The 13,141-nt window shown below is 46.6% G+C and overlaps 1 protein-coding gene across 1 annotated transcript in view; it reads left to right on the forward strand.

The window, feature by feature from the left end:
* The first annotated feature begins 999 nt into the window (after positions 1–999).
* Positions 1,000–13,141, forward strand: part of LOC115327343 (HHIP-like protein 1) — a 34,380-nt gene continuing 22,238 nt past the window's right edge. Inside the window, exon 1 of the mRNA XM_029988358.4 lies at positions 1,000–1,107. The gene's annotated coding sequence lies outside the window, so the exon portion shown is untranslated. The remainder of the gene's footprint in view (positions 1,108–13,141) is intronic.

Consider the following 13,141-nt stretch of genomic DNA (forward strand, 5'->3'; position numbering starts at 1 on the left):
GCACTTTCTTGCCTGTTTGCTGATAGGGTTCCTCTTGTTAACCCGTCAGGCTTCCGGAAAAGGGCAACGTGATTGAGAGGAATAAGTGAGTAGGGAAAGTTTGTAAGGGTGGTAAAAATGAACGAATCCATGTGTGTGGGTGGTATTTTACTTTGTAGACGGGCCTTGGGAGGTTGAACACGTCGATATCCGTCAATAGTATATCGAACACGTCGATATACTATTGACCTGTGTACGAAGGGACCTAATTGGCATTGTTCGTGTCGGTTGCTGTGCTGCTTTTAATTATTAATTGTTTAGCTTATTCGAGTACAAAATATGTTAAAAAAAAGACCGGCATTCGAAGTTCAACATAGAATTACTTTCTCATTCGCGACGAAACCTCTTATGCCACCAAAGGAAAAAACAGAGAAAGCACACCTTCGATTAAATTTGAGACATATGACGAATGATTAACATAAAAAAAAGTAATGTACCTTATAAGCCAACGCAACAAAAAAAAAATACAGTGCCAGAATACGCCTTCTCACCTATAGTAGTGAACTGTCTGGGAGGGCTAAAATACCCGAGACAACATTAGTACCACAAAGAAAAGCACCTAGAAACGCCTCGCGTAGAAGAATAAGAATAAAAAGTTAGTTTCTTTGGCAACTACCTTATTTTTTTTTTATGTTCGCCTACTAAACAGCGAACACCGCTTACCTATTTCCCAGTCTGCGGTGTCTGCTATTTTATGTTATCCAAATTAGGAACAAAACTGTCTGATAACTAAGAGCAGTCACACTGTTGGCTGTTTCATTAGTCAGTGACCACTAGTAGTGGGAACAGGGAAGCAGAAAGATACTAATGCAAAAGAAAAAATGCGTCAATAATTCATTTAAATTGTCGTTTTTTTGTTTTTGTTTTGCTTTTCATCGGTGTTTAGGGGCTCGCTTCTGGGCAAGGTCCTCCGGATCGACGTGAGCGAGGGCCACGGCTACCGCATCCCCGCGGGGAACCCATTCGTCGGGCAAGGTTCAGCCGTGCGTTCGGAGATATTCGCGTACGGATTCCGAAATCCCTGGAGGTGCGCCGTCTACCGAACGGACACGGAAGGACCACGAGCAGGCGAGTTGGGAAGCACGCTTCCGTCTGCGATATGAGTCGCGGCTTCTTGGAAAACGCGTGGGATATTCTTCCGCGGTGAACCATCCAGTGCTCCAGGAAAATGCAGGGATAACGTGATGGGAGACTGAGTTTGTTAATAACAAAACGTGTTTCTAACTCGTTGTAAACGAACTCGTTGTTAACAAAATTAGTTATAAACAAACCCGCTATAAACAAGTTCGGTATAAACGAACTCGCTATAAACAGGTTCGTTATAAACAAACTCGCTATAAACAGGTTCGTTACAAACGAGCTCGTTCGTTTATAATAAACAATTCAATTTCGATCTTCATTTCCACATGGTATTTTTTATTTTTGTTTATAATGCGTAGAATTTGATAAAGAACTATATTAGCGGTTTGATTGTGTTTAAAAGGCTTATGCATTGCTACAGTTTTTTTTTTTTTTTTTATACTGAAATATTCGAGATTTTAGCGACCTTTAGGGGTCTCCACTATCGGGCAGGTTTGTCGGTCTAAAAAAATGTCACGCCGTGCCATGTGCCAGCTGAACGCACAACTCTCGGGTTTCAGCAGGCAAGCATTGGACTCAAAATGCTTTGCTTGCTCCGATTTTTATTCACTATACGTTTCGAAACGACGGCTATGTGTGGGCGTAAGGAAGCTTCCAGAGGCTCGGCCTTATTTCGGGAAGCGATGGAAGGATTGCGGTTCTGATGAACATTGATAAACGCACGATGTCTGGTTCACGCGGTTGCGTATATTGCGTTCAGAGCGACCTGGGCAACACACTGATACGGCAGTTACGACGACAGTGTGGCCGATGGAACCGTTCCATCGCGTCAACCACCGACAACTTGTAATAGCCTCAAGGGAGAAGCAGAAATCGCGAAAGAACCTGTTCTGTTCAGGTCAGTATTTTCCCTCGAGGTGCCGTCCGTTTTGCTGGAGCCACGAATACCATGGCTTTTAATTCACTTTGCAATACTTAGAATTTTTTTTTTTAAACTCTACGTATAATGATTGTTTGTAGTATATGTCAAACATATCTTCTTGGTACCCACCGTGAACCGAGGGGTCTAAGGCCTCGTCAGGACCTGACGCGTTTTGCCTTAAGCGGTACTGTACGGCAAAAAGAAGATGTAAATAATTTTGTTATAAACGAACTTGTTATAATTAAGTTCTTTACCGCAAAAACAAATAAAAAATAAAAAGTTAATGAGTTGGTTAAAAACGAGCCCGTTATGATTAAGCTCGTTAAAAACGAACTCGTTGGGAGCAAGTTCTTTATAAACGAACTCGTTATTATCAAGTATTATGATTGTGCAAATATTATTTCCAAAAAATAGTTTCGAGTTATACTCTATTTGCCATTTACTTCGAGATGAAGTGCGACATGCGTTCTTGTCGAAGTGTTGGCGCGGCGGGTTAACCCCGTTGAGTGCACTTCTTACCGAGCACGGTGCAGTGGGCAGAAGCAGCGCCAGTAAAACTCGCTTTGCTGGTGCTTCTCCGCAGTGCCCCGGTGCTCGGTGGCGAACTGTGGAGGCCACGGCCCAGGTGAACCAATAAGAGCGTAGGAACGAGGCACGTGACATTACATCGCGCGTGCGTGTGTGTCACTGCGCCAAATGTGGGGTCCGGAGAATCCGGCTATCGTCTGCTGGCCAAGAGTCGTCTGCTGCGAAACCAACGAACTTCGGATGAACGCCCACCGCCGTAACACTGCCGTCCGCTAGAATAGTGAGCATTTTGGAAACAGTTTGTGCCACAACAGACGCTCAATTTAATCGGGAATCTGTGGCAGGTGCAAAGTGCGGGGCCCAGTGCGATGTTTTGAGCGAAAGCGGTCGATCACACGGCGGCGATTGCCAACGACCACGGCGCTAACAAGCAGAAAAAAAATCGGGAGAGGATGCGGATGTGGCGCCGCTAGATTAAATATAATGGTCACTCACAAATTCCCGAATATTTATTGCTTGAATTTTATATATTTTTGATAGAGATGGAATCGCGCGATTTCAATAGCCGTTGAAAGAAAAAAGAGCCTAGAACTACTTTTGTCGTGCGCTGCCTTGGACGTCGCCACACGGTGTGTGGCAACGTCCAAGGCACGGGACAACACTCCATGGTCCAGGCTTCTGTGGCCTCGACCATGGAGTGTTGTTACACACGTCCTAATCGAGTGCACGTGCCTTGCTCCGACGCTCTTATCGGGGCGCTGGGGCCGCAGCCCCCACAGTTCGTCAAGTTATCTTGAATCGGAGTAGATAAAATACGCTATAAACAAGCGTATTATAAACAATTAGGTGCGTTTATAACAAAACAGTTTCAAATGAGTTTTTTCTTTCTTCTACGAACTTGTTTACAACGAAAGCATTGCTAGTAAAAACGCGCGTTTGCTCACAGGAGCAGTGAGCAGCGCGCGTGTGCAGGAACCTCTCTTTGAGGAACGGAGCTTCTTCGCGTAGATACTTCGGCTCCATAACCAGCGCCACCGGTTTGCCGTGGGGTCAGAAGAATGATTTGGTGGCTATTCCGAAATCACGCACCTGGGAAAATGACGGATGTCAGGCTGGGCAGAAGTATTCTGTTGAGTGTACCTGCCCGACTTTTGAAACGCAGTTATTGGTTTCTGGGACAGTGGCACTTTCCTGAGCAAAAATAAAGAAACTTTCGAGATAACATTTATACGACGAGAAACAAAAACTAGGTGTTTCTGAGGCTCGTTGATGTGGTATTATTAGGCTTTCTGGGTCGTTGGATAAAATAGCCGCTTCCCAACAGTTCAGAGATGATTACGTTATATATACATATGTATATATATATATATACGGTGTGTGGCAACGGACGATTTAATCTTCGACGTTTCGGCCGGACTCCGGCCGAAACGTCGAAGATTAAATCGTCCGTTGTTGATGTTTTCACTAAGGGTTCTTTTCTTCTTATATATATATATATATATATATATATATATATATTAAATATAGGTGCCCCCTTGGAGCACAAAGGTTTCTCATGGATGTTTTAGAATCACAAACTGTTATGCTATAAATATGTAACATGATTCCGAATGCGTAGATAGCATACGATTGAAATAAAAAACAACCGCATCTCCACGTGGTGAATGATGTTGATTGGGGGAAGCTCTCGTGGTGCTTGTCTGCGTAGACGGTGAGCCGCAGCATGCCGAGTCTTTCGTTCGTTTTCATCCATGTCACGCTGCGGTCAAGTGCTCAAATGCGTATATAACCACGTTCCATACCACACATTCTCTTTCTGACATGGATGAAAACGAACGAAAGGCTCGGCATGCTGCGGCTCACCGTCTACACAGACAAGCGCCACCAGAGCTTCGCCCCAAACAACATCATTCACCACGTGGAGATGCGGTTTTTTTTTTTGTTTTTTTTTTTACCCTACACGAGCACGGGAGCTCGTGAGCACGTGAGCGCGTGAGCTCACGAGCAGGAGCACGTGCACCCGACGGCGGACGGACATACGGACATGGCTATACTCCGTTTCACCTTATGTTGTGCCGCAGACAAGGCTAGAAGCGCGAGCTAATAGCGTTGGGAGCTACTCTTAACGCACGAGAGCTTGTGCCGCCTTGATGTGCCCTAGAGCAAGGAGCTCGCGCTTGTAGCCCCTAAGGAGCTTCGCCCCTAAAATAAAAATTGAAAGCACTGGGCGACTTACGTGCTAATTCCCAGAGGGGAAAGCAGCGGGTCATGGGCTCGATTGTTGTTGGCAGAGGTGGTCCATTCCAACAGGAACGTGATGTGAGTTTGGAGGTAGCGATTGCCCAGATCGTGAAAGCCAGTACATGACCATAGCATGTGTTCGACGGTCGGGCGAGCCTCTGTCGTGCACGTCGAGCACGTGACTGTTGGGGTGGCTTCGACTCCCTCTTGTAGTTCGTCGTCTTTGATGCGTGCGTCTCCGGTAGATTCGCCATTTGGCGAGGGCGTCTTCGGTTACCGCGGCTCCCGCTCGTTCTTTATGGATTAAAAGTTGGGCGGCACGCGGTAGTCGGTGCGGCAACGGGTGGTGGTTGACGGCTACTTGCTCCTTCAAAGGGCGTCTTTGGTCCCTTTTTGCCGCACATATGCGGGTGGCAGGATCGGGGTCGTCTGGTGAGGGCACAATCTGGGATGCCGGGTCGGGTCGGCCGTCCTCGCTCTTGCTAACCAAAGCGTGCACGGCTTTGTTGCCGATGCTACCCGCGTTTCCCGGCACCCAATCGAACCTCACCTCCCCTCCATGGCGTTGATAAAGCACGAGGCTCGTGCTCTTGATGTTGTGAATGAGCGTCCCAATCCAAGGAATATAGCTGAGCCGGTTGATGGCTTCCCAGCTATCTGTGTAAATGACAATACGTTCACCCGCCTGTCGTAGTTTCTGACGCGTCTTTTTGTGGTACACAAAGAGACGCGTACTGCACAAAAGATCGCGGACCGTTCGAGCTGGCTTGAGCTTGCTTGGTAGTCATAATGGTGTACACATTCGCAGTTCCCGAGTTGTGAGATTACTGCTAACTTGTTCTTTTGGGTGACAGCGTCCCAGGCTGCTTCTGTGAACACTGCGTTTTTCGTCTCTTCTGAACGAGGGGCCTTTGCTCTGCGCTTGGTCTGGTGGTCCTGGGAATTGCATTTCCCGGAGAGAGGCTCGGGGAACTTTAGAAAGACGTCTTGCCGCAGTTCCAGTATAGTCGGGGGATTTTGGGATACGTCTGGAGGTGATGGGAATGGTGTGAGGGCAAGGAATCTTCTAACCGCTTCTTTCTCCTGCCCGCGTAGCTCGTGGCCCTGGTTGCGCGTCTTGATGAAGGTTTTGAAAGGCGGGAGACCGGAGTACCTATAGAGTTGATCGACCCTGGTATGTCTTGCTAGGCCGGTTATGGCTCGCAAGCATTCAAGGTGTAGAACTTCCAACTGCTTTTAGCGTGTTCTGTTCAACACAAAACACGCTGCTCCGTAACAGGCCTCGGATGTGCGAGTGGTCAGGCATAGCGTTTTTGATTGTGCGCGCGCTGGCCCCGCCGAAACGGTTGCCTATGCGGCGAATCAAGTGGAGTTGCAGGCGCCATGTTGCCTTGAGTTGTGAGATTCATTCTTTTAGTCCATCGACTGCTACAATATGCTATAGTAGGTGTTTCATTTGGCCCCCGCTAGGTGGCCAGTGGCGTCAGCGAGGTTAAGGCCCACGCAATAAACATGGCTGACGAGCACACCTGTGGTTTCTTGGCAGAATAGACAAACAATGAAGATGGTGTCAGAAGTCGTCATCGTCGATACTGAGCATTGAGAAAAGGAAAACAAATGAGTCGCTGACTATCTGTGCCCCGATAAAGTAGTGATGGAGAGACTGGCACCAGCGCCAAAGTTCTCCGCGTCCGGCAACGCCGCCGAGCAAAGGCAGGTAGGGTGACCACCTTTCTGCTAGCGAAATGCGGGACACGCGGGAGGGGGCAAGGGGGATTTACGAACACGCATACCACGAACCGAGGCTCTTATAACACATTCACTATCCTGAGCTGTTTAAACACCTGCAATTGGCATTGCAGAAATTAAGTCTTTTTCACTCAACGGGATATATTTTTATGTTATTAAATGTGTCGAAGTTGAAAGCATAAAAATCATCTGCAGCAGAACTCAATGCATCAAATGATATTAAGAAACGGTAAATTTTTTTCTGGTTATTGTTTCCTGTCAACGCTTACTTTTATCAACATAGTCCTTCGCACAATTGTTTTCTTTTTCGACGGTTGTGAGGCTTTTTGCCTAGCGTGGCTGTCTTAACTAAAAAAATAAATAAAAAATACAGCAACTTTTTTTTGCACTGAAACTTTGATACGAAAATAATAACAATAACTTATATTTAAACTTCTGGCTTAAATTTTTCTTGCAATATTTTTCCACCAAGGGGAGAGGCACAACGGCGCATGCGCGTCGGTTCTCCTACAAGAAAAACGGTCGCTTCCCGCAATGCTTGGATAGAAAATGGATTCACACGATTGCCAGCGACCTCCGCGCTTCCCCGGCCGTGCCCCGTTGTTCAGCAGCACCATGAGTTGCAGAGTGAATTTTAGGACATTGTGAAATGCGGGACATCTTGAAGATTTGGGAATTTCTCGCGGGACGCGGGACACGATCCCTCAATGCGGGAAAGTCTCGCGAGTCGCGGGACGGGTGGTCACCCTAGGGGCGGGCGTTCAAGCAGGCGATCAACTTCTACGTGAAGACGACAGAAACGGCAAGTCTGATGACCAGAAAGTGGCTATACTTCTAACCGTCGGCGGTCCAGCGCTACTCGATGCCTACAGCACAATCGACTTTGGAACTCCAACAACGGGACGACCACACCCAGAGCTTGTCTACGAAAACGTTCTCGCGAAACCGGGCCGCCGTTTCTCGTCGAAGCAAAACGAAGTCTCCTCCAGGTATATGTTTCGTTGGCACTCAACAACAAGAGACGTTCGATAGCTTCCTGACCGATCTCAAATTGAAAGCAAGAGACTGCAACTTCGGGGCGGAGCGGGACAAAATGATGCGAGAAAAAATTCTCGTTGGAACTAACGACGAAAAAGCGCACGTTGACATTTCGAAGATCGACAACCCGACGCTTAAAAAGGCAGTGAAAATTTTTCTGGCACAAAAGACAACGAAGTCTCAGCTGAAGGCATTCGAGGACGGAGCTACCGCGACCGACAGCGTGCATTGCGTGAAGGGAACGCGTCTCAGGGTCAACGCCAAAAAGCCGTCAAAGGAGACATCGGAGCAACACAACTGTGAATAATGTGATTGGAACCATGAGCGAACAAAGCAAGCGTGCCCGGCGTGGAAAAGAAAAAAATGCAGCATGTGCAACAGAAGGTATTACTTTGCAGCACAGTGTAGAGCCAATAATGTGCAAGGGAGCCAGTGAGAGCACAGATGAAGAGGTCCTGGCCATACGCAGGAGTGACACGAAGAAATTGATGTTCACAACGCTGCGCGTCATCGGCAAAGATATGAAATTCCAAGTTGACAGTGGTGCTGCTGTAAACGTCGTGACAAAATTAAGAATGTGCGACCTGAACAGATCATGCTTACAAGAACAACTCTGAAAATGTGGAATGGCAGCACAGTGACGCCAGCAGAAAAGCGCAACTTAGATGCCACCATGGAAAATGACAAGAAACACCAGGTGGAATTCATTGTGGTGGACGAAAAGCTCACACCTTTCATCGGGAGAGAGAGAGCAGAAAAGATGGGCCTCGTTGCCATCGATTATCGCTTGGTGGCAGAGGTAGAAAGCAGAACTGCAAGCACAGCCACCAGAAACAACATTGTCAAGGTGCACCCAGACGTGTTTGGCTCAAACCTATGAACACACCCAGGAACGGTCCATCGGGTCACTAACCCAGAAGCACAGCCAATAGCAGTGACGAGACGCAGTGTGCCGGTCAGTGTGAAATCTCAACTTACAACCATGCTGCGGCAGATGCAAGAAAGAGGCGTCATAACAAAAGTGGAAGAGCCGACGACGTGGGTGAGCTGCATGGTGATTACAATAAAGAAGGCAGGCGACTTGCAAATCTGCATAGACCCGCAAGTACTCAACAAAGCCCTAAAAAGAGAACGGCACCCACTCCTTGTCTTGGATGACATCTTGCCAGAACTAGCGAAAGCAAAGTTCTTCACAAAGCTGGATGTCCGAGATGGATATTGGCAGTGTATGTTAGACGTCAAGCATGCTAATAACATTTCAATCCCCAGCAGGTTGCTACAGGTGGCTACGACTTCTATTTGGACTTGCGATGAGCAGCCAGATCTTCCAAAAGCGTTTACAAACAGCACTAGACGGTCTGACGAGTGTCCACTGCGTTGCAGATGACATCCCGGTACGCAGTGTAGAAGCCAGCACGGAAGAGGCAGAGCGTGATCACAATCGCAATCTTAAGAACCTGCTGCGGCGATGCCGGGGATTTAACATCAGGCTGAGCGAGGCGAAGACTGGGTTTAAAAGAAACAAGATGGTTTTGCTTGGACACCAACTGACAAAGGATGGGCTGAGGCTGTCTTCAGAAAAAGTGAAAGCCACCAAAGACATGTCGTCTCCGACAGACGTCCCAGAAGTCATGAGAGTGTGCGGTATGGACAACTGCTTGGCAAGTTTCTTACCAAATATGTCGCCGGACTTGAAACCCATAAGAAGACTAACCGACAAGAACGAACCGTGGGCATGGAGAAAAAAGCTGAAATAAACATTCCAGGATGCAAAACAGGTGGTGACGATGGCTCCTATCCTCGCCTACTACAACCCCAAGGAGGAACTGACAGTGCAGTGCAACGCAAGCGAAAAAGGACTGGAAGCCGTTCTCCTTCAGAAAAGGCAACCCGTGTCGTTTCCAGGCAGAGTCCTCACTACAACAGAGTGCAGATATGCACCAATCAAAAAGAAGATGCTGGCAGTGGTCTTCGCACTCGGCAAATTATTAGTACACCTTCGGTCGCCATACGAGTCATCACGGACCACAAGTCTCTACAGTCAATCGCTGGCAAGCAACTAGATCAGGCCCCCAGACAACTTCAAGGAATGCTCCTCCAGTCTCAAAGTTACGACATCACGATAAAGCACCGACCAGGGAAGGAACTCGTTCTGGCGGACACCATGTCAAGGGCATATTCACAAGATACTGAAACGTCGGAAGAGTTCGCCGATGTCAACGTTGTGAACCACCTTCCGATGTCAGCAGAGACAATACAGAAAATTAAGGAGGCCACACTCAAAGATCCAGTTCTACAGAGAGTGAAAACAACAACCCTAAGGAAGGGACGTCAACAATGCAGCTAATGCAGATTGGATGTTGGTTGATGAGAGATCAATCAATCAACATCCAATCTGCATTTGCTGCGTTGTTGATATCACTTCCTTCTCCGTATAGTCGCCGTGGGAGTCCAAAACGTGCCACATATATAGGGCCCCTGGTGTTTTCTTGGGACGGCTTCATTCCGGTGGAGGGAAGGTGACGATCGACGGTGTCCAAAGCACAATGCATGGTGTTTGGGACTGCTTCTTTGGTTAGGCCGGTGCCTTTTGGGCCCATCCAGAGTGTGATATCACCCCTATAAAATGGCAGGTTGAGGTGCGGGAGCTTTCGTGATTATAACGCCACGCCTCTCATCACTAGGTTAAAAAGAATCGGCGACAAGATGGCGCCATGCGGTACTCCTGTGGCGTGGAACGCAGCAGAGGCTGGTTGCACTATTTCTCCACGGAATGCGGTGCCGTCGGTGCCAAGAAGCGCTCCGATCGCAAACCGAAACTTAAAAACCCGCCGAACTTTTGCGGTTTTTTAGAAAACCGTAAAAAACCGCGCGTGTCTTCTGTCGCTCTCTAATTTGTTTATTTAGTGTTTTTTTATGGTGCTCAGCAATATTCTAATTAAAACCAAGCCCTTAATCTCAATATTTAAAAGAAGTAATTACGAAACAGTAATTAACAATTTAATTATACCGAGCTTAATAATTTTCCTAAATAGGCCCCCGGCCTAGGACCAAAGCGACGGAAGCTTTTTTTCTGGTGCGGTGCGTAGTTTTCTCAATATCGAATTTGTCCACCTTTCGTGAAACACCCTGCATGTATATATATACCGTATTTTCCGGGCTATAGTCCGCGGACCATACATGTTTAAAAGTTGAAATTTCTAACTGTGCGGACTATCTACGCGTGCGGACTATACAGGAATTATGTTTTTCAATATCGCTGATTATGACGAGACGGGACGGATTTTGTGAATAAAAGAGTATGTTATTGATAATTTATGCATATTATAGGCTTTTTTGTGAGCTAAGAAAACATACATATGCCAAGGTGTGCCGCGTATGAGAAGAATTTCGTGTCGACTAAGCACCAGGTGCGGACTATGCACTGGGTGCGGACTATACAGCGGGTGCGGACTATATAATCAAAAACTTTCATTTTTGACCCCAAATTTGCCTCTGCGGACGATTGTTTATTGTTTATTCTTATTTTGAGTGACCCACCAACAGCTTGACGCCTCCTTAGTGGTGCACTTATTCCTTCAGAAATACAACGCTAAACAGGATAAAAGCGAAACGTTAGGAAAGAACAATAGCCTCAACACACTGTCGAAATTTACGCTTTTCATCAAATATATCAAGGCTAGCATTCGCACAAATCTATTCTAAATGGTTATAAGTCAATTGTAGGCGTGTTATGGGTGCAGCATGATAAAAGTCGATAGGATAAAACAAAGTATAAAGTCTACAAGACTGACGAGGAACGTGCAAATAGATGTGGCTGAGTAGCTCTGGGGAGTCAATTATACCATTTACAATCTTATACAAGTATGTCAGTTCACGAATTGTTCTCCTGTTGTGCAACGAGTCTAACTTCACGAGTTCACAAATCCTCTCATAACTATAGAAATAATTCGGTTGAAAATAACGATCAAACAAAACACGAACAAACCTACGTTGAACACTCTCAATTAAACCTGAATTTGTCACTCCAATACAGTTCCAGACAACTGAGGCATATTCAACACGACTACGCACCAGTGAAGAAAACAAACGTAAAATACAAAGTGGTTTAGAAAAATTGCGTGTCACTCGTGTAATGGCTCCCAGCACTCGAAAGGAAGCATTCGTAATTCTGGTCACGTGATGGTTGAAATTAATTGCAGGATCCATAAAAACGCCTAGATCACGAATGACCTCAACGTGAGTAATATTTTTGGAATCTAATACACAGGGAAAACTCAGAATGTCACGCTTCCTAGAAAAGGACATAACTTTCGTCTTTGACTCATTTAAGAGTAGGTCATTTGAAAAACACCACACCGAAATAGAATCTATATCGCACTGAAGACATTTACAATCGTCAACCATTTTAACCGCTGTAAACAACTTAATATCATCAGCAAATAACAAAAACCGCGTGTGTTTGATGCAGGAAGTTAGATCATTTACAAAAACCAAAAACAGCAGAGGACCGAGGTTGCTGCCTTGAGGAACCCCAGAAGTAGATAAAAAAGGAGCAGATAATCGGCCGGACACTCGCACAAAGTTAAGCCGATGAGATAAGTAACTATCGAGGAGACGACAGTACGTAAGGGACAGACCGTAACTACAGAGTTTACTCAACAGTAATCGGTGATTAACTTTGTCAAAAGCTTTGCTCATATCAAAGTAGACTACATCCGCTTGTCCTCCGCTATGGACAGATGGTACAATCTGATGTAGGAAGGAACACAGGTTTGTTTCTGTGGAGCGGCCTTTCATGAAACCATGTTGCTCAGGAATAATTTTCTGACAAAAATATGCATAAAGGCGGGTGTGCAAAACAATTTCATAAACTTTAGAGAAACTACAAAGGAGGGAGACTAACCTATAGTTGTTAACCATGGATCGATCTCCCGATTTATGTAATGGAACAACAACAGAGCGCTTCCAAGCGGTAGGAAATGTTTCAGATGTTTCAGACTATACACCGGGTGCGGACTATAGTCCGGAAAATACGGTATATATATATAATTCTTACGCTCTCCTATTTTGTCTGTGGCGTATTTGCGTGGACGGCAGAGCGTGCCCTGTCCTCGGCACCCTGACCTTGGACGCTTCGTGTTACCGGCGCGCTGACGGCACGGACGGGCAGCGCCATGGGGTGGCGGTTTTTGAAACTAACGCGCAGCGGCCAATGAGAGCCTCCTTCCTTGAAACTATGACGGGCGCCAGCCAATGGGACCAAAGCCGAAATCCATCAGCTTCACTCCGCTCCTTTGGGATCGGGGAAACTAGGTTCCGTTTGCTAGGCTTTTCGCGTGGTTTCAAAGCTGGGAGCCGGTTTGTCGCTGCTTCCAAGCTGATGACGTCGGCTCGCTCCATGGAACAGTTAATGCTTTCGCATTAATAATCTAGAAAATGAGTGCAGGTCGCAAGGAAATATCTGCCTGACGCATGTTCTTGCATAATAGCCACAGTCCGATTCTGAACATTGCACTGCAATGCAGGTATGAGGAAGATACG

This window comes from Ixodes scapularis, unplaced genomic scaffold (genome assembly GCF_016920785.2).
Source record: "Ixodes scapularis isolate PalLabHiFi unplaced genomic scaffold, ASM1692078v2 PGA_scaffold13__105_contigs__length_92229423, whole genome shotgun sequence".
Classification (NCBI taxonomy): domain Eukaryota; kingdom Metazoa; phylum Arthropoda; class Arachnida; order Ixodida; family Ixodidae; genus Ixodes; species Ixodes scapularis.